This window comes from Ammospiza nelsoni, chromosome 1 (genome assembly GCF_027579445.1).
Source record: "Ammospiza nelsoni isolate bAmmNel1 chromosome 1, bAmmNel1.pri, whole genome shotgun sequence".
Lineage (NCBI taxonomy): Eukaryota > Metazoa > Chordata > Aves > Passeriformes > Passerellidae > Ammospiza > Ammospiza nelsoni.
The window spans coordinates 18,579,441-18,607,407 of NC_080633.1; the positions used below are offsets into that span (position 1 = coordinate 18,579,441).

The window sequence follows — 27,967 nt, forward strand, 5'->3', positions numbered from 1 at the left end:
TTACAACTTAACAGCACTTTTACCTTCAGTAGGAAGTGTCCAGTTGGACAGACGCTCCAACAAGGCGTAGGCTGGCTGAAGTGGGGGAAGAAGCTACGAAATGAGATTAACACGGAGCAAATGAGAAGAACATCTAGAAGGGAGTGAGGGCGTTTGCGGAGCACAGAGGTAACAAACAGGACAAGCGCGTTCTGCTCTCGGGAGACGGGGCCCTTGGGCCGGACCCCTTTTCTCCGCTCGGGGACGCTTTGCGGGCCGCACCAGCCCGGGCGGGCTCTGCGCGCAGCCGCCCAGGCCAGCCGGGCCCCGGCGCAGCGCGGAGGCCGCGGGCCGGGGCGGGGCGGTGGCACCGGGAAGCGGCGGGGCCGGGCCCGAGCGCAGCGCCGCCCGCAGCGGGCCCGCGTCACTTCCGGCTGCCCGTGAGGGCTCGGGCGCGCTCCGGGGCCGGCCCGCCGGGGTCTGCAGCCGCGGGGCCGGGGCGGCTCTCCCGTGACACGGCTGAGACCGGTAACGGGACGCGGCCCTCTTTTCCTGGCTCTGGTCACAGCCTTCTCTCAGGCATCCACCTGCTCCGGCAGGGGCTCCTCCACGGGCTGCAGGTGGATCTCTGCATCGCTGTGTGCCTCCATGGGCTGCAGGGAATCTCTGCATCGCTGTGTGCCTTCATGGGCTGCAGGGAATCTCTATATCGCTGTGTGCCTCCATGGGCTGCAGGGAATCTCTGCATCCCTGTGTGCCTTCATGGGCTGCAGGGAATCTCTGCATCGCTGTGTGCCTCCATGGGCTGCAGGGAATCTCTGTATCCCTGTGTGCCTCCATGGGCTGCAGGTGGATCATTGGATCCCTGTGTGCCTCCATAGGCTGCAGGGAATGTCTGCATCCCTGTGTGCCTCCATGGGCTGCTGAGGGATGTCTGCATCCCTGTGTGCCTCCATGGGCTGCAGAGAATCTCTGTATCCCTGTGTGCCTCCATGGGCTGCAGGTGGATCTCTGCATCCCTGTGTGCCTCCATGGGCTGCTGAGGGATCTCTGCATCCCTGTGTGCCTCCATGGGCTGCAGGTGGATCATTGGATCCCTGTGTGCCTCCATAGGCTGCAGGGAATGTCTGCATCCCTGTGTGCCTCCATGGGCTGCTGAGGGATGTCTGCATCCCTGTGTGCCTCCATGGGCTGCAGAGAATCTCTGTATCCCTGTGTGCCTCCATGGGCTGCAGGTGGATCCCTGCATCCCTGTGTGCCTCCATGGGCTGCAGGGAATCTCTGTATCCCTGTGTGCCTCCATGGGCTGCAGGGAATCTCTGTATCCCTGTGTGCCTCCATGGGCCGGAGGGGAATCTCTGCTCAGGCTGGAGCACCTTATCCCCCTCCGTCTTCACTGCCCTTGGTGTCTGCAGAGATGTTTCTCTCACATATTCTCAGTCTTCTCCGAGCACAATTACATTTGCACAACTTTTTTTCTTTCTCTTCCCAGGTAGGAGAGGTGCTGCCACCATTTCTGATGGGCTCAGCCCTGGCCAGCATTGGGTATGTCCTGAAGCCAGCTGGAATTGGCTCCATGGGGTTATAAGAGAAATACAGGCACTGCCTCTGAATTTCCATTACTAACAGAAGATTGATTAATAATGCAATTACTCTAATATTGCAATTGGTTTTTTTTAATCTTTTAAGTTTTGTGTCCCTTGCATTTCAGGTGACGTAAAAGTAGGATATTACAGCACTGATCATGCTACAATAAACAAAGAAATCAAAGAAATACCAGAATAAAGGAACTACCTATTGCTATGCAAACTTTGTGAAGAAAAATTAGGAAAGTATCATAACAGAGTTTTTCTTATGCTATGAAAAATACTTCTGTCATTGTCATCTCTGTAACCCTTAAGGAATCTTGTTTTTTTCTGCTTTTCTTCTGTTTTCATAAACCTATTTCAGCTAAATTACATAGATTTGTGTTTTCAAAATAGGTTAATATGCAAGTGTTAATACCTTAATTAGAGACTGGATTGCTTGGCCATCTGAATCAGAGCAAACTACACAGGAGCTAACAAGACTTTAGGTACAAAAAAGATAAGTCAAAATTCTGAAAGTTTGGAGTAGTGGCTAAAAGCATGGAAATAAACACAGGCCTGAAAGTTCTATTGACACTTGCCCAGTGTGGGCTACAAGTTTGATGTAGCTGATCTCAAACATGTAAGAATAAATGAAACAGTGCAGTGCTTTGGCAAATCACATACAAAAGCAGATGGGAAAGAAGATCCAAATAATACAATCTACCCTTGCCTTGTGCAGGTATGTGTATATCCTAAGCAGTGTGTCTCTGAAATGCAAAGCTTAGACTTGGTAGGGAGGTTGCAGTCCTGAAGGAGGCACAGTGCCGTCTGCTCAGCCTGAGTGCCTTAGGAGTTTGTGCAGGATGACGGTGCCTCTGCAGACCTGCAGAGGGAGATGTGTGCCTCTGAAACGAGGGGTTTCTAGCGGTCCCTTTACTGTGCAAGAAATTTCATAGGAAGTTGTCTAGGGCTATAAAATAATTATGCACACAAAATTCCTAGAAAGAATAAGCTTTTCTTTTTAGTTCTCAATGGTATGCAGAGATATGAACTAAAATTAAATGCTTATTTTTAGAAGTAGTATCTCATTCTACCTCTAATCCCTGAAAGGCTCCAGTGCATTTTGCTCATCTGAGCCAGGGGCAAGCAGAATGTATATCCTTTAACCCTTCACCTGTTTTTTGATAAAATGCTGATTTTTCAATTCTTTTCATCAAAGAACACTTTGCAGGGTGTTGAATTAGGATTTTTAAACAAGCTTTGGCCACTTACTGAGCTTACATTTTGATGTCTGTATTAATACATATGTGTGGGTCTCATTTGCAGATTCTGACTAGTTACCATCTGGCAGATACTTGAGTGTTCCTAAGTTAGTTATTTTTTGTTATTTTTGAGAAAGCTGAAATATTCTTCCTGCATAAACATTCTCTGCCTGTCAAATAGTGAGTCCAAGTATCTTCTAAATATGCAGTACTGAAGGTTTGGAGGGGGAGTCTTTAGTTTAACAGAGAACACTTTGTACACCAGTATATATTTGTATTTGTATTTATATTGAGAGTCAGGTCTCATGCTCTCCTTGCATGAGACGAAAGAGATATGTGTTCCATTTTGTATATTCACATCTTCCATTTCATGAGTTACAGATTTCTTAATGTTATTGTTAGTGTTAGTTTTAAATTTTTATCATCCCCCGGAGTGATGGAGTGGAGCAATGCTTACAACAAGCATTAAAAAGATGTCATTGATACAACTGACTTGGCAATATATGTTATTTTGGGCTCATTTTTATCATTTATTCTGCAAAAGCAAGCTACAGTTTTCTTTATGTAATTACTTTTCAATTTTTATCAAACAACATTGTAGTGCAATATTTCGTATTTTATTTACAGAAGGGTCCCTGATACTTTATTTAACAGTCAAATTTGTTGTTTTGGTTTGAGAATCAGCTCACAGATGAAGAAAGCGGACATTTAGGTGTCTCATGGGAGGATCTTCCCAAACAGTGAGTACAGATCCGTCTACTGTTTGGTGGAGATGTCTGAAGATATTCGAGCTGCCCCCGCTCTGGTTGCAGAAAGGGACAGGTTTCCTTCAGCCCTGTGTGAGAGGTGTTTGATACCTCTCTTCTGACACTAAACCATGTGTTCATGAGCAAGCGAGTCGAGTTTCATTTGCCTTGCCTGTGGCAGAAACTTACTCTCCAAGTTCTTAGGCAGACACTTCAATTTAGGTCTTTGCTGTGCAGATGACATTCCTGCTGGAGCCTGAGATGTCCAAAGTGTAGGTACAAAGCTGTGAGTTCTGCCCAAGTGAACAGTAGGGCACAGAAATGTGTTTAGGTGATTCAATCTTGTCATAGCCATATTGAACAGAGTAATGGAATAGCCATACTTTTCTTTTGACCAGCTTGCTTTCTGTATAAAAATTAAAAATTCTAAGATTTTGATTTTTAGCTCATTTGCTCCCTCTAGCCAAATTTGTTCATCTGCAAAAGCATCAGTCAAGCACAATATGAAGAAAATTTTGAAAAGCAGGCTCCAAACCTTTGTAAATACATAAATGACCCATTGCCAGACACTGACTTTTAACAAAAATGAGTAAAGAAAAAATTCTTTTTCACTTACATGTTAATCTTCATTAGATACTGGGTTTCATTCATATATCCTTTTTGTTCTGATTAAAACAATATTTTACTTTACAAAAACTAATCCATGGAAGTACTGGAAATAAGAAAGTAAAGAAGAATACTAGTACAGATTCAAAATTTACTGAATAAAGTGCCTTTTGCAAATCTACAATTGAACAGAGCATGAACTACAATGTGCTCGGCATATTAACCACCATATCTAGAAAAATATTCTTAAATTGTCTTTTGATGCTTCTGGTAAAATACGTTATAACAATATTTTAATAGGCAAGAAAAGTAGCACACTCTCTATGTGTATCATTTATTTACAGTTCTTTTCCCACTTATTTATTTGATAAAATACAGTCAGTGAGTATTGGGCAGCCAATCATAGCCCATGCCACCATTAACACTCCTTGACAATCATGTTGCAATCAATGAGCCTTCACTGCTAGAGAGAAATAGACATAAATCCTCAGATTCAAGTTTCTTATTTGAAGATTAATAAAAAATATTTTAATATTGCAGAAAAAAATACAGAAGAGGAATATGAGCTTATTGTTTAGAAGAGCTCTGATTTAATTTTCTTAAAAAAGAAGAACAAGTAAAATTAGTTTGGTCCAATTTTGTAATTGTTCCTGTTCTTTTACTGTACATCAAAATTATCAGTAATGTATTACAAATTGAATTACAGAATGAGGTCCAAATTCAACAAAGTAACAACAGCAGCTGTGTGGTACCTTGGCTGTTCTCAGGGCCAAATTTGAGGGAGGTTTTCATCATGAGTGTGATATAGACTGCTGGTCTGAGTATTAATCTGTCATGAAGTGGTTACAGAATATAGCTTTGCACTTCAAAACCTGGAGAAGGTATTTGAATTTTTTGTGAGGACTAGGCATTTAAACTATATTTAATAGAAATAAATCAACACACAAAGTAATTTGTTTTTTTTTTACAAATACTGTTTTTTCTTAGGCAGTTTAGCATTCTTGAATATAGTTTTATGTAAGTAACATCATAATTAATACAACATGAATGAGGAATATAGATACCAGTGGAAGAATGCAAAAAAGTGCAGTTTTCAATTTCTTGACTCGTGGAGATTGACCACAAAATACTCAAGCAGTGTAGGATTAGACCCAAATATGCAGTCAGTGCCACTTTTCCATGTTACTCAGGATAGGCAAATCATAACGGGATGAGCATACTTCAATTCACAGCAAATTAAGGGAACCTGTTTCATTGTCTGTTAGGAGGCAGAAACATTGTATTCACATTAAATGGAGCCTGGTTCAAATGTATTGATGAGTTTGGTAGTTGAGCTCTTAGGCTCCCAAGTAGGTGGTGATGGCCAATTGTGGGCACTCCATGGGGCTTCCTGGTGCCCTCTAGGGCTTGTGCCACAAACCTTCATGGTAACTAATTTCAGCATATAACTGGAACAGCAAAAAGAACCCACATTAGGAAGTATGGAATCTAAATTTCATCTTTCTTCCCCTACATGCAAACAGAGCACACATGGTTGTACTTCTTGGCAAAACAAAGTCAGTTTAAAAAAAAAAAAAAGGATTATTGAGTTACTTCACTTATTTGGGTACTTGGGGAAGGTGCTGGGTAAAATATTTAGCAAAATTATCCTCCTGTTTATACATAGCACAGTCAAGTGGAGATATATAGTGGGAAATGTGTCCAGTATATTAACAGCATCTCCTGTGTAATACAGTATATAAAAAAAAATTGTAGAGAATCCTGGAAGGAGAAAAGAATGTGTTCTTACAGCATGAATGATCTCCTAGACATGTGCAGGGACAGGAGAACAGGTGCACTTCTGAATGGGTTTAAACCAGCATTAATCATGTGGATGTTTCACAGAATAGGATAGAGAAATGTGAAGCAAAGGAGAAAAGTTCACAGAAAAGATACAAGGAGCTGTGAGGCTGAGGAATTTTAAAGAGATGTGAGAGGAAATCAGAATGCAGAAAGCACTGACCAAGTGACAGAAGGTGATATGCAGTTCAAGAATGTTGCATAGCTTAAAGTAAGTGATTAGAAAGCAAAATCAAGAGTTTAGCTTTTTAGACAGAAATGGAAGATTGTGTCAAGTAAGAAACTACAAGTTTTTTTAAAATTTCACAGAGAGTAAAGAGGTTCATTTTTTGCTTTTGTTCTTCATTCCTGGATAGTGGTCTGATGGTAGCACCATTAGTTGAAGAAAGAAATTCTGCTCCAAAACCAAGTTTAAAATGGGAGATTTCTGTGTTGAGGAATCTTCTTGCAATTGCTTCAAATGTTTAAAAGAGCACTGCAGACTATAGAGACTGTTTGAAGGATAGTCTTTGTTCCCTTTTACAATTAGGTAGTGAAACACTGCTTCTGAGAATTTTAAAATCTTTTTTTTTAATTAAGAATTGGGTTGTTAATAATTTAAATCAGCGTTTCAAATGTACAGTGAAGGTGTAACTTTGTTTGAAATATAAAAATGTAATACAAAATCCCTCATTTGAGTTTTCCTAACACCTGCAGGAGAAGTTCATGGAGTATAACAGCTACTTGGGTACAACCATTAATAGATATGAGAAGCTCTTTTCAATTATGAATCTTTCTCCCCATGCAAATGCTGACGTAAATAGCTAGTTACAGTGGTAAGGAGCTCTCCTGCTTATTCAGTCTCTAGTCTTCAAATAGGAGACATGATTCAGTCTCATTTGCCCATACATCTGCTTTGTATCCCTTCTGCAACATAAACATGTCCTTCTACCCAAATTGACTGTCCTTGTCTGGAGTTCACTGAAATGTGATAAATCTGGAACACTTTTTCAAAACTCCACATATGCTTTAGGCTGGTAAAAGCAGTCTCAGGCTCTAAAGAGTTCCCAGAGTGCCAACTAAGCTGGCACTCTATTGCTTTTTCTTCCCTGCTCTCTATGTATCAATGAGATGTGTAGTGCTGAGATCTAAAAATGCCATCTAACTGTGCTGGCAGCCACCTAAGACGGTGGGTATGTGAAATTCTAGAACTACAAAATCATCTCCTCACTATCTTTTAAAGGTTCTGAGTTGGTGGGAGTACAGTACTTTTAGAACACCCAGCTGGATCAGAAAGCCTGTAGAGACATTTGTAACTTCACTAGAATTCAGATGTTAAACCTTTCATTCTGTTAGGGTTCAAAATAGTTTGGCAGCAATACTTAAACTGCCTCACAGCTTTTAGCAGTACAAAGTCAGTTAGTTGTAGATTTTAGTGCTGTAATGCTGAATTATTTAGTGGATCATCAGGGATTTTGATACAATTTTTGGTCTCAGCCTCTTACCCAAGAGCACTTGTATTACCACTGTCATGCCTGTGAACTCACTGTGAAGACACAGGCTGGTGGCATTGCCTGTCCAGGAAACCTCTTGAGGTTTGTGACTGCACTGTCTCTAAAGAAATGCTTCCTAATGTCCAGTCTAAACCTCCCTGGCACAACCTTGAACCATCCCCACGTGTCCGATGGACACCAGGGAGAAGAGATCAGCACCTGCCTCTCCCCTTTCCCTCCCTGGGAAGCCATAGAGAGCACTGGGGTTCCCCCTCATATTCCTTTTCTCCAAACTAGACAAGACCAAAGTCTTCTCTGCTCCTCACAGGACATCCCTCCCAGCCCTTTCACCAGCTCCTCCGGACATGTTCAAGGACCTTCACATCCTTCTGAAATGGTGGGGCCCAGAAATGCACACAAGGCTCAAGGGGAGGCCAAGGTTAATGAGAAGCTCATAAGTTATGCCAGAAATACATTAATGCATTTGTTTATGCAAGTGGGTTTTGGTGCACATACATGCAATGTTTCCAAAGCTTGATATATATTGGTGAGAAAAACTGACCAACAGTTAAAAGCTGAAAACAATAATATTAAGAAAAAAGCTGATATTTCTAAGAAAATAAGTGTTATATGGCTAGAAAGGCCACATAACTGAAGACAAGAACAGCTATTGCTAAAGACTTGTCCATAAAATGGACAATTTATCAGTGAAAGAGCTATAAATGGCACCATTAAGGACAAAATAACCAATTTATTGGAAGCAAGGGAAGTGAATGCTATTGCATGACTTTACTCTTAAGTAAAAATTGTAGAAACAATAGTGAAAATCCTTGGAACAAGCACAGCACAACTAGCTGGCCAGGGAGGAGATTGTCCTGCTCTATTCTGTGCTGGTGTGGGCTCACCTCGAGTCCTGTGTGCAGTTTTGGGTGTCACAACATAAGAAAGACATAAAGCTATGGGAGAGTGCCCAAAGGAGGGCTGTGAGAATGGTGCAGGGACTAGAGGGGAGCTGAGGTCACTTGGTCTGCTCAGCCTGGAGAGGATGATGCTGAGGGGAAATCTGCAGCTTCCTGGTGAGGGAAAACAGAGTGGCAGTTTCTGATCTCTTCCCTTTGGTGACCAGTGACAGGGAATGGCCTGAAACTGTGTCAGGGAAGGCTTTGGTTGGATATTAGATAAAGGTTCTTCACTCAGAGGTTGGTTGGGTACTGGAACAGGCTCCAGATAAGTGTAAAGTGGTACTAGATCTGTGGAGTCTTTTGAGTACTAGTACTAGTTCTAGCCTGCATAGATAGGGAAGTGAAAAGAAAAAGTCAAAATATTTTTAAGAGCCAGAGAAAATGCCCTAAATTGAAAAACTCAGCTTAAATCTGTTTATCATAAAGTTTGATATTAATTGATTACAGAATCTGAATACCTTGCCAAAGAGAAGATTGGAGATACTTGCATAGTGTTTGGAATCTCTCTGTTAAGAGAATGCTTAATCTCTGTCCAAGTCACAAGGAGCAACATTCTAGCAACAGTTTACAAAACTTAACTATTGGTTTTTATCCCAGACAAGCTTCTGAGTGGACAGAAACAGCTGGTTGCAATAAACATTTTGTGTCAAATTGGCTGGCCACCCCTTCATCCATAGGCTGCACTACAGGGATTTCTTCAGGATCTTTATCTAATGCAATCTTTGTCTAATCCATAAGCAAAAGTTGTGATCACCAGCTTCTCTGAGAATTCTGCATTCTCATACAAAACAGGAACAAGAAAAGTTCACTGTTTTCTTCTGTCAAAGAATTTGCAATGAAAAGGCTATTTTCCCTTCAAAGCTATGCTGTCTTTACTATTTCCAGCTCTGACATGACATTAGAAGGTAAATGGAGCTATCTGGGCCAGTAGCCACTTGTTAGTCCCTCCCTAGGCAGTGTCTGTGTTTTGTTTCATTTAAAAGGCCTCCATAAATGACAAAATAGAATACAGTGGCTACAAGATGACACCATTATGGGAATGGTTGCTGATTAGAGCATGTTGTCAAAGGAATGATGACATCTTGATCTCCTTCAAGACCTTGGAAGCCCTAATAAAATGAATCCATTAACCGAAGATATGTGTTTAATAACAGGGTGGATGACTGCAAGGTAAAGGCTTGTATCCACCCAGTGCCCATACTGCAGGTTCCTGTGTTAAATCACATTTCTTTGAAATAGACAGTTACCAACTGTGAAATATTTAATATTATAAACATGGGAATGCAAGATGTTATGGACAATAAAAATAAATAAATATTGAAATTATCATTACCCTTGCCACTCAGAACTGGGTGTGTTTGTAAATGAGTGTTTTTAATGACAGCCTGGGCAATGGCACCCTCTGGTGAGCACACAGCATGGCCTGTAAATACCTGAAGTCAAGTCTGAAACAGAGGTACGTGATCATTCGGGTGACAGATTCTCAAGAACGGATTAGTTTTCAAGGAGAATTACCAATGTGTCTATAACAGTAACAACTTCATCTTATAATTTTAACTGGAATATTCTCAAACATGTTCTTCTTTCATGTCATAGGATAGCACCTGTAATTCACATCATATTTCTATGCAGCAAGAATGCAAAAGTCATAGCAGTTATTCAAAAGGCAGAATTATTATTTTGAGTGTACATTAAATACTGCAGTGCACCAAAACAGAAGTGCAGATTCCTCAATTTCATAGGGAATGGCTATGTTCTTTCACCTTTACCTGTTTGGCTAAAATACTGTGAGTATAGGTGAATGAATCCAGTTGAAGCTCATTGTGCTCCAAAACTATGTGTGCATACCTGTTTTGTGTTATCAGAAAAGCTATTGTAAGTTTACAGCACAAAACCTTGGCAAATATAGAGTAGAATTATTGAGGCTTAAATGTGCTGCTTTTAATTTTTTGGTTGTTTTTTTTTTTTTCTAGAAGTTATAAAAGTGTTGGAATGAAGGCAATACATCAGAAAAGGTGAGAAATCTTGAAGTCTCCAGTGTAAGCCATGCTGTGTAACCCATCCAACCTCTAGCCCTTTTTTCTTACAACTTAAAAGTTCCCCAGTTTAAGGCAAGCCAAACGCTACCGCTGTGGGCAGATGGTAGGGAGAACATTGCTACAAAACCTGCCACTCAAAGTGTAACAGATGACTGTAGCTACAGAAAATTGTCCCTTTGTTCATTTTGCTAATGAGTGTCCTCATTGCAGCGGGAGCCGGAATTGTTAATGAGCTGCAGTTCCGGGCCGCGCCGGGCGGTGGCGCTGCAGCTCAGGCGGTGCGGGGGGCGCGGGCCGGGGGGGGTTTGTGACCCTCCCGCGTCCTGTCCCTGGAGCGGGACCCGGATCCGCTCGCTGCCCGCTCACCGTCACCCACAGCATTCATTTAAGTGAATTTAATTAATTTTGTTGTGTATTTTACCTACAGGTTCTTCTTCGAGCATCTGCTGTTAATGCTTAAACACAGCCAGAGCCGAAAACTTAAACCTTTTAGGAGTTTTAACAGTTACCTAAACAGTTATAACAGTTACTTTAAATGGTCTTTTGAAATTCTGATGATGTTTTGCGGTGGTTTAGAGCTGGCCACTGCCAGAGTAGTGTCAGCTAATTACCTAAATGTCCCATGTGCTGTTTTCTTAACACTGCTGCTTTCCCTGCAGGGTGTTCGGCTGTCTGCAGGATCTGGTAAAAGTTTCCAGTGAAAGCATGCACTCTCACAGTTATCTCAGAGGAATAATTTTAAATCTGATACTGCAGAAACCCTGCATAAAATGACATATTGGTAAAATATTTCACTGGAATTTATTTAAAATACTACGTTATTAAAAATAACATTCTTCTTACTCACACTTGGTCTTTATGTAAGCTGCTACTGTTTCTTCAGTACAGGAAGGGAAACCACAAACTAATATGAATTAATTTGTGAAGCACTTGACATTTTATTTACACAATTTCCTATAAAATCAATGAAAACTTTGCGCTCAAAACTTTATGTACACTGGTAGTTTCTTTTGGTCAATTGGAGACAAAAAATGTCTTTTTCAAAGAAAAACAAATAGTTATAAACTATATTTTATCCATCATTACACTATAGTTTAAGTTTATGTGCCATTTCAAAAATATAAAATTTAATTTTTAAAGTTCTTTAAGATTTTTTACTTGGAGTAATTCTTTTTAAAGTTCATATTTTTACCAAGCAATTCAAATAATATCATGAATTTTCCTTAGTAAGCAAAGGAACTGTTGTCTGAGTCTCCTCTTTTGTGTTAATATTTCAAATGGTTTCAGGAGTTAGTTAATATTCTGGTATTACTATAAAGATCTGTGCCAGCTCTGAAAGCTTTTCTATAATTTTAAAAGAAATATGTGGCAGTAAAATCTAGACAGCCATAAGACAATATATTCAAATGTTTTCAATAGCTTTGAAACCAACAAGAAAAAAAGAGTAGCTGTCCCAATAAGCTTCAGTTGCATAAGAAGTCTTTTCCATAATGGACGTGGCAAGATTTAAACAAAGGCCACGCATAATAAAAATGTAAATGAGTTTGCTTTACTAAAACTATAACTTTAAAGTCTTTTGTTGCATGTTATCCTGGAACCTTCTTACAAGGTAATCACTGTTTGCATAGAGATTTAAACCGTAGTCTTCAATAGCATTAAACCCCTGCACGGTCTATGTGTGACAGGCATGCAAAGCCATGTTAATGTTCAGAATATGAATTGCCTCTGGGTGGCTCCGACACCAAGTGGAAAACCAACTGTGTTGATATCAGAAGGCCTGATGGACTCCATGCGGCTCCCAGCCTGAAAACTTCACCGCCTTGACATGTGATGTGCTCCTCATGACACTGGCAGCACTGTCACTGAGGAATGACACAAAGGCAACAAGCCCCCCTCCTTAGCCGTGCACTTTGCAACCCCCTGGTGCTGCCTGTCCACGGTCCCTCCCGCCTGCCTGGTTACGGACAGCGCTCCGCGCGCACGGGGGGAAGTGTGGGTGGATGGGCCCCAGCTGCCTTCCTGGACACAGCCTCCATAATAAATTGACCTGAATGATGAGGGCACACAAACAGTATGATATGCATTATTCCTGTCAATAAAATGTCCCCATGTGTTATGGGCTTTGTATATAATGTACTGCAGCCTTTCTTCTAGCGGGGACCTATTTAGAGTCTCGACTTTTTTTTCTATTCATATTATGACTCTGTAATAGAATTCAGAAATTATATGATACTGTGATGTATAATATTACACCAGTGCAGCATATTTAAATCCCTGATTCCTTCCTTATAAATTCAAGGCAGCACAATCTTTCAGGTTGCCTTTGAAGACAATGGCCATGCAAAAAAAAAAAAAAAAAATAAAGCTTGAAAAAGATAATGAGTCTTTTAAATTGCACAATGAGACTTCTCATCTTGAAAATACTCTGAACATGCTGAAAAAGAAAAACAGTTATTCGGTAAAATTTTAAACTGGTATCAGATCAAGATGATTACTTTAAAAGAATATAAGTGTTATTAAAGTTGGAATTGTTTGCCCTTCAGAACTTGTTTCTGGACTGTTGCCTTTTTCTGGTATCAAATGCTAATTTTGTATGTATTTGTAGCAAAATTCATACATACTTATTCTAATTCTAATGCATATATTTACATATTTTTAGATTATGACAAAGGAATATTTGCTGTGGCTTTTGAGACTTCTAATATTGCCTAGCAGTGTGACTAGACTGCATATTTTGTGACAGATATATACTGTAAAGTTACTGGTACAGAAAAGTGCCAAATGTAGATAGTTATGTTTTTAAATTATGGTCTACTGTTTTATCTTTAAAATATTGAAATCTACTTTCTCTCTAGAGTAGTTTTTGAACTTCTGAAAAATGTACATTTCTTGATATATTTAGTTTTGTGTTCCTGGTAACGTTTATAACAGAATCAGCTTCTCTCAAATAAGCTAGCACTACTTTTGATACCTGTGCTTTATTATAGTTTTAAAAGAAGGTGTTTTTCCAGAGGCAATGTACAGTCCTTACATGCAGGATACTTCTCATATATTGCCAGAGTGGAACATTTAATGGAGGACTAGAACCCATGGCAACAGAATCAAATTTGGCTGCTCAGTTTTGTTGTTTCCCTAGGTTGGACTCAGCATCACCTTCAATAGTGGTGAGATTGATTTGATACAGGCTGCACTCCTCATTCCTGTTTATCTTCAGATCCCATGGGGACTCTTATCTTGTGGTAGTTTTATATGAGACACAAAGAACCACCTGCTAAAACACTTTGTACTGGGTGTGAGGAGCAGCAAGGGTGTCCAGAACCAGAATTAATGGAAAGCTGTGGGCACTCAGTCACACTTGAACTTCTCCATATCTCCGTGCCCAGGGAGCAGAGCAGCAGGGAGGAGCTGTGAAAGTCAAGGGCAGCAGGGAAGGTCACAGCTCTGCCAGGACCCCCATCCCAGTGCACTCTGCTGGCTCTGGACACTGACCTGAAGCAAACATTTTGAATGCATTAATGTAGGCACGTGATTCCAGGGGCTTCCTCTTTCCCCTCTTGTTTTCAGATGAGCAAGTTCAAACAATGCAATTAAAAATGAAAGAGATGAGCGAGTGCTTCAAAGAGTTCAAAGTAATTTTAACTTCTGCAAGGGACACTTTTGGCAGAACAGTAACAGTCCAGGAGTGTAGGCAGTGTATAGTCCAAATGGTGTTAGAAGGCTGACTTTAACTTGACTTATGTTACATTTTGGGTCATGGTACTCATTGCAGAGTGATAATAAGTTGGTATTCCTTGAATAAAAATTACTTTAAAAACTTGAATCTTCTAAACCTCAATAAGCTACAGTAGAAGGACTTTAATTTCAAAACTAACACAATCAGTAAGGTTTTGAAGGCAAGAAAAGAAGATTTGTATTGGTGAATAGCTAGAAACTTCAAAAAAGAATATTTATAGTTTTTGTAACCTATGAGTTGTTAAATATTCCACTATTCCTGAACAGAGCTGTTAGTCTATCTGAATTATTATTTATATGCTATCTGAGCAAAACACTATCTGAACAAGGTGTAAAAGCCAACTTTTAAAGAAAACTTACAATGCCAACATTTATTAATCAACAATTCATCTCAGTAAAAGGCTGACAGCACTCAAGTGTTTTTCTGGTATAACATCTAGATATCCACCCAGTGGACTTCCTTTCTTATGATAGTTCTCAAAGGACTCTTTTGTACAGTGTATAGTTCTCATTCTGAAAATTAGGAAATAGACACCAGAAATTAGGACTTCTTTCTATAACAAACATTTCTTCTGTGATACATTTCCAAAATATTTAGTAGATTATTCACTTCTCTGTGATGAAACATAAGGGAAATAGTGGTACTTCTATATTTGAATTCCACTATTACTAAGTTCTCATGCAAATTCATATTTTTCAAGTATAGATATATTGTTGTGGTGGCTGAGGCACTGGATTTCCAAAATCATCCCTTTTGTTGCCTTTTATTCTACCTTGGATAAATATCCCTGTGACCACCTTCCCCACTCCTAAAATAGTGATACCTCTTTATCTTTACAGGAGCATTGAAAGGGTAAATTCATTAGGATTTTGTACATGAAATACAAAATCAAAATTGGAATAGTAATTGGTTGATCTAATGCACTAGTCTGTCAAAGGAGGAATGTGTCTTCTGTAAGCTTTTATCTTCTTTCTGTGGCAGTGCTCAGGAATTCTGCTTAGGTTTGAAGACTCATGCTCCAAAGAAAAGGCCACTCATCTGTTCCTATACCAAATGTTCCTTCTTACTTTGTTTCTAAACTTCAAAGAGTATTTTCAAAGTACGTTTTTTCACCCTTTCACTCACAGGAAATTTTTCCTGAAACTTATTGTCTGTTTTCTTTCCCTTCCCTTAATCTCCATACAGTGGAGGGCATTGTCTAATATTTAGTATCTTCCCACAGATGCCACCTCAGTCTGTGGTTTTGAGCAGCAGCACAGGTACTCTTTTCTGTGGGCCACTCATGTGATCTGCAAGCACATATCTGTGTAAATTTGGACCACACACCTTCCTCCCTATGGCCTCCAGCACAGCTGCCTGCACAGGAGGCCCTTCAGAGTCAAGGCACAGTCTGTCAGGGTAGGTCAAGTGCTGGGAGAAATCTTTGGGGCAGTCCTCATAATTCTGATCATGAATCTAGTTATGTTTCAAGTCTCAAAAGAAAACTACAATTCTTAAAGATTAACTACATATCCTTTGAATGATGTCCTCCAGATAGCCAGAATGTGCATAAATTCTTCTTTGGTGAAAAAGTTTTGATTTTAAAAAAGAGGAGCTGGGTATGAAGGCACACACTGCTGCAGTACCCAGCAGTTGGACATTTTATTCCAGAAAGGGAATTCACAAAGTTGATACAGTATTCACAGTATGAGGAAAGATAACACTTAAAAATTATTCAAAGCAGACACAGCTGCTCATAAGTGGCAACGAAATGTGTTGGAAACACTTGGACTAGCTAGATATTACTGATAGATTTCTTACAGGTGGGACTTGGAGTCTTGGTCTTCTTCCTGTGCCCAGGCAGCCAAGCTGTGCACTGGCTGAGAGCATTATCTCTCTCATTTCTCTCATCATAAGAGCATCATAAGAGATGGAAAGGACTGAGTTTCTCACAAGGACTGGAGCATTTGTCCAGGGCCTTGATCATTGGACTTGAAGACCTTTGAACCTGTGGCTCTATATGCCAATGAATGAACTCCAGTTTACACCATGTTCCTCTTCAAATGGGATACAGGGAGAGCAAGCACAGAGGAACCATAATCTCCCAGGAATGCATGTTAGGACACTTGGCATAAAGGAAGACGCTTTTCTGTAGATCTGGTTTTTCTTTCTTTGTGTTTTTGCTGAGTATTTTTCCTTGGTTTGAGTGCAGTGTGGGGGAAGGGAGCATATTTTATATATTGTTTTCTTGTAATTCATAGTCTAACATAAAATGCATAAATAATCTACGGAGCCAAAACCCAGGGTTGTCCCTTTCTCATGCAGTCACAGCTTTGGTATGTCATCGAGCTCATGCATGGTATTCTGTATCTAGTCTCATGAATTTCATATTCTTTGTGTCCAATGGCACAGCTTGAACAGAACTGGTGGCTTATTCTCATCATAGAGGGGTACTTAGGCTAGTTTTCCATGACTTGGGATATTGTAATCAAGCCCCATAAAACTCACAGCAGCATACAATGTCGGCTGCCCTGATTTGTGGCTGGGCATTCTAGCTTCTGGGTTATTGTGCTGAAGGGGAGCATTTCTCCGTTTTTATGAAAGAAAATGAATGTCAGTGTTGTACTCAACATTGTCTGGTTTTAAAGATGTTCAAAATGCAAATTCAGTAAGTAACAAACTGCTCCTGGTGACACTGGGCAATATAGATGTTTAACTTGTGAGTCCCCAGTGACAGTCGCTTTGACAGACAGCTCCAGCCCAGCAGAACCGAGGGAGCTTTGCCATGCAGTGTAACTGTTTAAAGGAGCTTGATTCTGGAACTTCTAAAGAATTCATAAAGAATTTTGGGTAAATTGCTCTTTAGGCACAATCCTTTGTCCTGGGTGAGAAGAGATGTGTAATTTGCCTGACAATGTTTGTCTCACAGGGGCATGTTAGAACTTGCTGCAGATGATACAGACATCTGCTGATCTTTGTACCACGTACAGCACTACAGCGGAATTGCTCCTGCAGCTCCAAACTGCCACTGCTGTCTGGCTGGAACAGGTTTCCACAAATAACCACTTTTCTGAGGGTTTAGGCCACTGAAGTCTCAGTTTCTTATTATTTCATCATTTTCCTACCTCCTGTAACATCACACTCTGCTTTATCTGTGTGACTCCTGGGGCATTATTAAACTCCAATAAAGTATGTAGCTCTAAGTGAAGACTTCTATGTGCTAGCAGTTATCACACAAATGTTTGTTTGTGTGTCAAGGTTTAAACCCAGGAGGAAGCTAAGTGCCTGTGGTCTCTTTATCAGGGTTGATAAAGCCCTTGAAAGGGTTTTTAGAAATTTATGCCTGTTTGTAGTATGAAATCCAAAAACTAGATCTCACATGTATGTGTTTTAGTTGATTGAAATTCAAGTCAGAACTTGAAAATGAAAGACCATCAGCTAAAAATCTGGTAAGATACTGATGTATAAATTTTTTTTGTAACCATCATTTATTATTGCAAGTCTAAAAAAATATGCCAAAGTCTTGTGAAATCCCATAGATTCAATAAATTTATTTTAAAAGTAGGAAAGCTAATTTACATGTGAAAAAAGACAGCAAAAATACTTTACAGTTTTATTTTATTCTTACCATGTTTTGAAAAGAACAGAGGTAAACATTATGTCTAGAATTTTTTTTTTAACTCTACTATTTTGATATAGGAAGATTTGAAAAATATTTAATAAATGCAAAATTATTTGAAAGGGTTTGCTGCTGCTGTTTGCAAATGTTGTAGGCAATGATACAGAGTTTTGTCTTAAAATATTTTTGTATTCTGCATTAGTCTCATAAGAACACTGCCTTTTATTTTCTTTTTACATGATCCAGGAACTTTCCAGACGGCTGGTCCTTTATTTTGCCATTTGACTTTTTTTTCTCCCCAGCCTGATTTCGTACTGGCTTTCACACTGATCGCTGCTAGTACGTCTTTGTTACAGTAAACTGACTGGGTTTATTATAATAAAAAATAAAACACAGCTTGACTTGCAATCTAAATGTGCTGGAAAAGAATATGATACTGTTCAGAAGAGAAAAGGTTGTGAATAGAAAAACAGTACCACTTCAGTTATTTAAACATTTGCTTTTCTGCAGCTTGTCAAACTTTGTGCCAAGTCATAGCTGCTTTACTTTGTTTTGTTAATCTCAGCACCATGTGTCTTGGGCTTTTTTAATAGAGGACCAATCCTACAGTACTTACTCAGTTTTCAGTTTCAGTGAGTGTGGGTAAGTACTGTAGGACTGCATTTTTTAATTAAGTTAAATTAAAAACTTAAATTAAGTTAAATTAAGGGGAAAAAACAAAGTATAATGCTGTAGAGTAGATGTTTCAAAACAGTTTGTGAAGGTTAAAAAATCCTACAAAGTAAGTTGCATATTAAATGAATTCTAGTATGCACTTTCACAATGAAAATAATTTATAATTCTCATCACATTTTAAGAAAGATTCTTTGAAGGTGTAAGCAGGACTGCATTAAATAGGAAATGATAAATAAAATATTTTAAAACTAGTTTGTCTAAAGTCAGGCCAGAGTATAGACTTTGCTTTTTCAGGGAAAATCTTTTGGGATAAATCTCTGCCAGCACAGAATCCTAGTCAGCTCTAAAAATTACAGTCTGACTGGTATATTTACCAAAAGCATTTGAAAGTGTAAGATGCTGTAACTGAGGGTTGATTTACCTTCATCATCTGTTTCTGAAGTGACATGAAAACAGCTCAGACACATTTCTGGATCATCTCTGAGGTACCTAGAAAAATAATTTGAGATCACAAATTGAGTTGGGATAATTCTAGAAATCCCAGTGGCATCTTTAACATCAAAGCTTAAGCAGTCAGGTTTGATGTAATCTAGATATTAGGAAGCTTTTATTAATTGAGGAGAAAAATTCTCAGGATAAAAATGTTTTTTAAACCACATATTTATTATTAGGCACCTCCACTTCTAGTTTATTATTAATCCAGAGTTAGTTCAAAATTTTATCTAGAAATTCTTCTTCCAAGGGCTTGTTCTTGGGTGAATTGGGCAAACCTCTCTGCTCAGCTGTAGTAACAGTCTGAGAGCACGGGGGTCCAGCCTTTGCAAAGGCAGCTGAGTGAGCTTTGCTCTCACTCTTTTCTCTCCTCCTAATTCTAAAATCAGTCACATGGTTGTCAAACATCTAGGGCATATTTTGGAGTCTGCCTCTGAGGTCCCCAAAACAGGGAGAGTGCTCACAACTGATAGATGATGAAGGTGACAAAGGTGACGAAGGTACCTTGGCTGATTGCAACCCCTGATTTTATTTAGGATTAAATTTTTGGAACCTTATCTTTACATTGCATATTATCAAACAGGTCAGTATCAAGCACAAAAGAAATACAGCAGTAATGCAGCCAAATCAAGTTTGAGCAGTAATGTGCAGAGTGGATAAATATTATTGAACAGGGACTGCTGCTCCCCTGGAAAACAGCAAGAAGGAGAAGACTCAGTGAGAATTTGAAAGCTTTGCTCTCTGTGGCTTCTTGTTGGTACTCTGAGTGCATACAAATGTGTAAATGAAAGATGGACGAGCACAGGAATAAAAACACTCTGAGTGGACACCCTGCTCATGAAGGATAAAGTTAGAACATAAAAATTAATATGTCAGTAAGACTGAATCTGAAAATATAAATCCTGGAATGTGTGATTGGAATAAAACATTTGTGCTCTCAGAAGATCTTCTCTGTTTTAAAAAGTTCTTAAAGCAATTTCATCAAGATTATTACATTAATGTAACATTTTCTGTATTACTATATGATTCTGAATATTTTTACTTTATTTTAATAAACAAAAAATGTTGGTGATAGAAAATTACATTTCCTAATCGCTTAAATCCTGGAAAATGCAACAGTGTTAGATTAACATTTTAAAATTAACAATTACAAAACAGAATCAGAAACAAAGTACTTAATATTCAATCAATAGTAAAATCCTGGAAAAATCCTGTGGGGAAAAATATCAATTGATTATATGTTCCCCTTTCATTGTCTTTAATGATTCTATCAATATTCTGTTTCATTTAATTGCCTATAGACAATATTGTTAGTTTCCCATCATCTGAGTAGTACAAATCCATGAGCAGTGCTGAGCACTGCACAGAAATATCTGGCTTTGTTACAGCTCAGTACAAGCCAGGAGCTGCTGTCACTTTCTATGTTGTTGACAGTCCCAGTTCATATTCAGCAGCATTTTCAGAGAAAAAGAGTGCATATTTTCCCTCTAGTTATTATGATGTCCCCAGATGGTGAGCTGAAAAACAGTTTTCCACTGGCATAGATCAAAGTGCTAATACAATTAGCTTTCTATCTGAAAAAAGTCCTACCCCTCTTGAATACACTTATTCACAGATAAATCCTTTGTTACTCAATATAATTTTCAAATAAACCATAATGCTGGTTAAGATTAGACTTTTTGCAAAGGTTTCTGGACATAGCTTTGTTCATATTTCTTGGTGGTTACTTTTAGCAGCAGAGGGAGAAGAAAGATGATGACAAGGGAAAAGTGCAAAGTGTCCTGGATGTGGCCCAAAAATAATGCCATTAACTTTAACTCATAAGGAAAATACAGATTTTAATACTTAATATTGCAAAGTGCTCTGCCTGTGTTATACCTCTATTTAATTTGTCTTAGTCTAGTTTTTCTTTTTCCACAAGTTTCTCTTAAGCCTGTGTTTGGATTTTATTAGTATGTATGAGTATTATGTAATTCAATTAAGTAATTCAATTCTTTCCTTACATAAAGAAAAAAAAGCAACTTTCTTTACAACTACACTTTTTTAAACAGTCTTTTTTTCTATTTAATCTAAATGGAGTTGAGTAACATCACTACTGGAGTAGGTCCTTACCTTCTTCCTCTCTGAACATGTACTCACTGATCCTTGCCCTTCAATATAGAGAGAGGAGCATGGCAGACCACAGGGTGGTGGTCATAATATTTAATAGCTGCAATTATTGGGGGAGTGCCACTCTGGGGTTGTTTGTCTGAAATCAGTTCAACTTACAAGGTAGGAGTCTGAAGGAAGAAGTCCCTTTATTACCACTGTACATCAAAGATAGCTAAAAATACTGGAAAATATTAAACAGTCCTCAAATCCTAGTTTTTCCACAGGAAAAAATGCTTTACCAAAAATACACAACTACATGAATCACAGTGCCAGAAAACCAGGATGGCTGCTGTTTGCCATTACACCAATATATCTATCTCATAACCAAAAGCAGCACAAATCCTGCCTTAATGCCATAATAGCACTGCAGAAGGCCAGCAGCTTTCTGAGCTGTGGCAGTGCCTTCATACAGCAGGTTTTCAGAAAAGGTACTCCAGGCATTGAATAGGCTTTTCTTTCTGAAGCTCAAGAATCATATTTTTCCTCATGTGGAAAATATTTCCTCTACTCCACTGAGATTAGCTGAGTAGGATGTGATCCTGTAGGGACCATGGAGAAAGAAGAAGGATTTAAAATGCTGCTGGGGGCTTTGGGTACAGCTGGCATCTGAGTAAGTACCAGAAAAAATCCTGTGTGGGCCCTAAGTGGTGCCAGGAGGCTCCTGAGGAATCACTGATACCGGTCAGGAGTCCTGGAGTTCCTCTGTGTTTGTGCACCTGATGTGAGCTGTGGTTCCTTACTCTTGCACTTCACATGTGCCAGCCTTCAAGGCACAATAACACATATGTAATCAATATATACAGCTGAAGGAAATCTGACAAACAAATGTAGATATAAAGTGATCTTCCTGTGTTGTGGCTATCAGTACTCAGGATATTAAGGATTCATTGAACTACCTTGAAAATAGATTATTGCAAACCAAGAAATGGTATTGGAATATAGAAAATCTGCAAACAAAATATACATGACTAGATAAACAATTTTTAAAGTAGTTTTAATGCTTAGTACAATTTTCAAAAGCCTGTAATAGTCTATCCCTGAAACATTTCAAAATACGCCCACAAAACAGTTCATTCAGGAAATCCATTTGTCATCTATTATATTCTAGTTTCATTTTGAATGGCACGGGAGGCAATCCCAGCAGCAGTGGTTTAGAGGGTTTTATAATCAAATACATGTCTTTGAGGTATTCTTGACATTTAGGGGTTAAATCTCCGTTTATGCTCTCCTTTTTTCATGCTGAATAACAAAAACACTTCCCTGATTTATTGAGAGGAAGTGTGGACTGCTTTACATAAGTCATCTTCCCTTTCCAAATCCTTACTCATGTAAGTCCTTCTGTACACTTCCCAACTTCTGAATACTTCAAGTAAAGAACATGTAAGAGAAATAGGGAAAAAAATACCATTTAAATAGCATTTTAATGTTTTCCTTTAAAAAATGCTCCTTCTTCCTTCATAAAAATTATGGATCTATAACAATTGTCATTAGTTATTTGAGCTATTTAAAGACTCACTCTTCTATGAGGTTTCTAAATGTGATCATAAACAAAAATATGATTTGTCATCTATCCATACTTCTACACTCGGTCATTTACCAAAGGTGTGGGTACAGTGAAACTGTTTGGATTTCTCTTCTGCTATGAATTATATTATAATCATTTTAGAAAGTATTTGCCTGGAAAATGTGTGTCTACATATATATATATATATATATATATATACACACACACATATATATATATACATATATGTACATGTGTGTGTGTGCATGTATAGATATATTGGTGGAATTTTTCTAACTGTTTCAGAATATTCTCATTGTATCAGAATAAAAGCAGTGAACCATTATAAAAACACAAGATTTTTTAACTGTTTGTATTATCCTTAAATTTACATTGAATTTGTATTTCACAACGCCATTATTTGAGTAAAGGGTTATTAATATCCCCAATCTTCAAATAATAGGTAAAAAAACAACTAAGGCAATGCTTAGAAGTTGATATCTAAATCAATGTGTTAATCAGCCTCACTTTTTGAGGCTGGATTTCCTTCAATAGCTATTTGACAAATCCCATTAATTATAGTTAGATTTGGAAATCTATGGCATGTGGTGAGAACAAGCCATATGCTGAGATAAACTGAACTACAGCACATCTAGGTTAGCTGAGGTATGTGTGATCTTGGAAAGTGGCACTTGATTGGATTAGAACAAAAAGTTTGGATACTGTTATTAATTACCTATTTGTTACTTAGACTCGTGGCTCAAAATATTATAGCCACAGAGGAATACCCATTATTGAAAAAATTGATTAATATTCTCCTTTAATGGATTCTGTATCAATTAAGTACTGCATTGACACCCAGATTTCTGCTTGCCCTAATGCTGTAGTCATAGAGTAAAATCTCAGCAGAAACAGCATAAAATTTCAATCTCAGTAGAAACAACACAAAATTTTGACAAAAAATCGGCCTCTACACCACCTCTACAATCTTTTTTGGTTCTTTTAAGGACTGGTCTTCAGATGACCACTTTGATCCTAGTGCAACTTGATAAAATAAGAATTACAGGTAATCCAGTTCTCTGTTAGGTATCATTTTTGTGCTTGCAGATGCTCTTTTTAGAGCTGTAAGGTTTTGTGTGGATACTGAACAGCCCTGCAGTGATCCTGCCAGAGAGAAGGTCACTCCCTGTGCTCCACACACCCTCCTAAAAAGTGTAAAGCATAATTCTTCCCTGCAGGCTCTTAGCAAGAGGGTAAAGGCCCAGACCTGAGCACCCCTGGGTGGTGCTGCCTGGGGGATTTGGTGCAGGGTATTTGGTGCAGGGAGTGTGGGTGCAGGGGATGTGGTGCAGGGGGTGTGGGTGCAGGGGATGTGGGTGATGGGGATGTGGTGCAGGGGATGTGGTGCAGAGGATGTGGGTGCAGGGGATTTGGTGCAGGGGATTTGGGTGCAGGGGATGTGGGTGCAGGGGATTTGGGTGCAGGGGGTGTGGGTGCAGGGGATTTGGGTGCAGCGGGTGTGGGTGCAGGGGATTTGGGTGCAGGGGATGTGGTGCAGGGGATGTGGGTGCAGGGGATTTGGGTGCAGGGGATGTGGTGCAGGGGATGTGGGCGCAGGGAATTTGGTGCAGGGGATTTGGGTGCAGGGGATGTGGGGTGTGCCCAGCCCTCCCTGCCCACTTCCTGCAGCCCTGGTGGATGGAGCCCCTCCAACACACAGTGAGCTGTTAATGGGTAAAATACTCAATGATAGGTGAGGTTTTGCTCTCTGTGGTTTGGGGGTTTTAATTTTTGAAGGAAGCACACAAGAGCACATTCAATAACATTCAATTACTTTTCAATTACTATTCAATTACTTTTAAGTACACATCTCGTGTTAGCTGATCTTTTACACTGTGTTTGTACTGTTGCAGATTTGGTTGTGTAATTATTTTTTTTAAATAGATAGAGCAGGAGGCACCTGCATTCACTTCTATACATTTTTATGTATCTAGATAGGGATTATATTTACACTGGAAAATCCATTGTGGTATAGATCAAGATTTTTGAAAGTGATAGGATATCTGTTTATCCTTTGTGGCAGTGGTAACTGATGACTGCATTATGCACTGTTGATAAGAAGGGAGATATAAGCAGTAAGAAATAAGGTTTATTACAGCACCAGGAGACAAGAGATGGAAACAAACTGGATCGTTCTAACTAGTCCCATCAAAGGGGAGACTTTTCTTAGTGAGTGGTTTTCATTAGAGCAATAGTCCATATCCAAACATTATCATGATGGGAAAGGTGTAAGAGCAACACAGAAATAATGTCACAACTAATGAAGTTGGCACATTTCTCCCAAAATCTGTTCCATAACCTTATGTGTCGTATTTGTAGTTCAATTTATTGGTTCTATTCTATTTTCTAGCTTCCTTAAATTCAACCCTCAGCTCCTGATATTTAGTACATACATCCTTCCTCAGTATTTATATTCTTCAAGGTTGTCTCCTTGTTATCATAAAACCTTAGAATAACACAATAAGTAATGGAAAGTAATATTTATTATTATTGAAATCTTGTTATAATACTGTTAAAACTCATAGTTGAGTACAAGTTTGCCAAATCTTTCTGAACTTAAATAGACTAAAAGGAATGAATTTGAATTACGAGTAGTGGAAACTGTAACTACTTCCAAAAAAGAGAACATTAACCTATAAATGTTCTGTTTGAGTTTTTTGAGTTTTTGGGTTGTTTGTTTTTTTGCTGTTGTTTGTTTGGGTTTGATTTTTTGGGGGGGGGAGGGGGTTGGTTTTTTTAGTAGTTTTATGTTCAGTACTCTAGAAAGAGGGAAGAATATTCCTGAAATTTCCCAAAACAGATGATTTCCAGTAGGTTTCTGCATCTGATATTTATGACACTCTTCTGCCTTAGGCATAAAAGGAAAACCTATCTCTGAGCTTGTCCATACAGCCATGGTGTCTTCATCCCTCCCCAGTCTTTGTGGCTGTTCAGCCAAAAGGGTTTCATTCTAGAACTCTTCAGGCAATTAGAAGTGTTAGTGAGGAGAAAATCTAGTATTTTTGAAATGCAGTAATAATATTTCTGTAACAAAACTATGAGTTGCTTTTTGTGCTGAGTCAAGCAGCATATATGGTTCTTCAAACTTTCCACTTTCAAGATAAAAATTAGTTTGGAAGGAGGGGGAGATGTTACCTAAACCAATGGTTGCCAATGCCCTTTCCTACCCAGAAAGTTCCAGCTCCAGTGTCTGAATGGAGGAAAGCTTAGCAAACACAAAAAGTGTTGGTTATTAGATTCTGGTCATGTGCATTTTGTCAAAAGATAATGTCATGTTTGATAACATATCTGAACTATATGAAAGGTCTTCCCTAAAACATAACTCTTATAATTACCATGCTAATACAGAATACTTTAACTTCTGCTAGAAAATCTCAATTTCCTTACTTAAGTTTTGGAATCTGTTCAATGGATTCATATTTTGGCTTCCAGGAAGCAAGGTTTAGATCAAGGTTCAGTTCCTTTACATTGCCTGAGGTGCTGAGGTGCTGTCACCATGCTGAAACACCATCCAAGTAATTGCTTCCTTTGCAAAGAGGTGGTAGGGCTCCTCTGTACCGAGTGTGCCAAGCAAATTTATGTCATGAAATGCGGTATTTTTGCAAACTATTCATTTTCAAATAACATCCTCTCATAATCCCTACTGCATGAAACCTTCTGCAGGGAGAAGAATACATAGTTATGTGCTGGGAACACTTCATTAATGGCCCAGAGGAAGGATTTCCTGTAGAACAGATGGCACTTGCAGTGTCAGCCAGAGCGTTCATCTGAACCAGCATTGTCTGGAACCAAATGCCCTCAGGCAAGGAGCCGACCCAGTTGTGGGGAGGCACCATCACTCCTGCCAGATGGCCCTGCGCTGGGGCAGCCCAAAGCCACCACATGGGCCAGGGTGGCTGCTCTGAGCTCAGCCTCACAGTGGGAAACACTCAGGAGGCTCGAGCTTGTGGGGTGTCCCACTCTGAGCAGCGTTATGTAAGGAAAACTCACCACGTTTCTCTTCACAGAGAAAAACAAGACACAATCCTTGCCAAGAATATTTCTGGGTTTCACATTCTCTGAACCCCAGAGAAAGAAAAAAAACAATTTTTATCCCATTTACTGCGCCTGTGTTTGTTCACAAGTGGAATGCATCATGGAAGATTGCTTACCTGAAGGGAATTGGTAATTGGATTCTGGTGTGAGTGTTTTGATTCACTGACCAATTGAATCCATGTGTGTGATTCTTGGCTGACAATCACGAGATGCTGTGCAGTTAGGTGCTTGGCATATTCAGTTTAGATGTAATATAGTATAGAATAATAGAGTGTAATAAAGTAATTAGCCTTCTGATAAGATGGAGTCCTCCTCATCATTCCTCTCCTTCTTTGGGGGCAAAAATATCTGCTACAAAAAACAAAGGCATAAAGCTTAAATCAAATGTAAGGAAGAAAGCAGTAGTTTCGGAGACCTTCACCCAGGTTTGTTGATACACCAACAGTAGGCAGAAACCTGTTTTGGTAGCTTCAGTCAGCTGCAGGAGGGCCTAAAATTTAGTTCATCATTCTACAGTAAGTAGAATGAGTGACAGTAATAAATACATTTAGAATGATTCATCCCAAACTTCTGAAAAACAGAAATCTGAATACCCTAATGGTTTTTACCTCGATGTTTAGTGTTTCTTTTCACTTTTATATAAATCTGAATAAAATTTTATTTAAAGTTTTAAAGCTGAAGGATACAATTTAAATAGCAAGGACTTTTCAAATCAAGAAATTGATCAAGGCTCTTTCTGTATGAAGAATACACCAGAGACACCCTTGAAAAAGAGCAAGAGAATCACTTGTCTTCAAAAGTTGAATTTTAATCCAGTTTGTCGTTGCTTTCCATATCTTCAAAAGTATTAGCTCTTCTTTTCAGGCAGGAAAAGCACAGTTTTGAGACTTCAGAGGGGTAAATAGAAGCAGGGTAGAAAGAATATCAAAACACAGGAGTGGCTGAAGTGATCTAATGAAAAAAAATATAATTATTTGCAATGAGGAAAAGAAGTGAGATGGAAAACATAATGGAGATAATTTATTTCTTCAAAACATTTATATGTTTAAATTTTATGCAACTGCCCTTAGTATTAGTTTTATATTGGGGGTTTTTTACCATTTTTTCACAATAAATGTTATAGGAAGCATAAGTGCAGCTGTCCTTCACCCCTATTGACTGTCTTACCAAGCTGGATTTCAGAAGTGCCACTGTTTCCTCACAGAGCCATCCCAAGCGCTGAGCACCTTCAAACTGTGGAAATTCT

At 39.0% G+C, this 27,967-nt stretch overlaps 2 long non-coding RNA genes across 2 annotated transcripts; both read left to right on the plus strand.

Moving 5' to 3' along the window:
• The first annotated feature begins 415 nt into the window (after positions 1-415).
• On the plus strand, positions 416-3,418 carry LOC132084645 (uncharacterized). Its single transcript, XR_009420089.1, has 3 exons — positions 416-507; positions 1,472-1,524; positions 1,691-3,418. It is a non-coding gene; the product is annotated as an uncharacterized LOC132084645 (long non-coding RNA).
• Positions 3,419-3,440: 22 nt separating this feature from the next.
• LOC132084652 (uncharacterized) lies at positions 3,441-11,232 on the plus strand. The gene is made up of 3 exons (XR_009420090.1): positions 3,441-3,549; positions 10,408-10,449; positions 11,133-11,232. It is a non-coding gene; the product is annotated as an uncharacterized LOC132084652 (long non-coding RNA).
• The last annotated feature ends 16,735 nt before the right edge of the window (positions 11,233-27,967 follow it).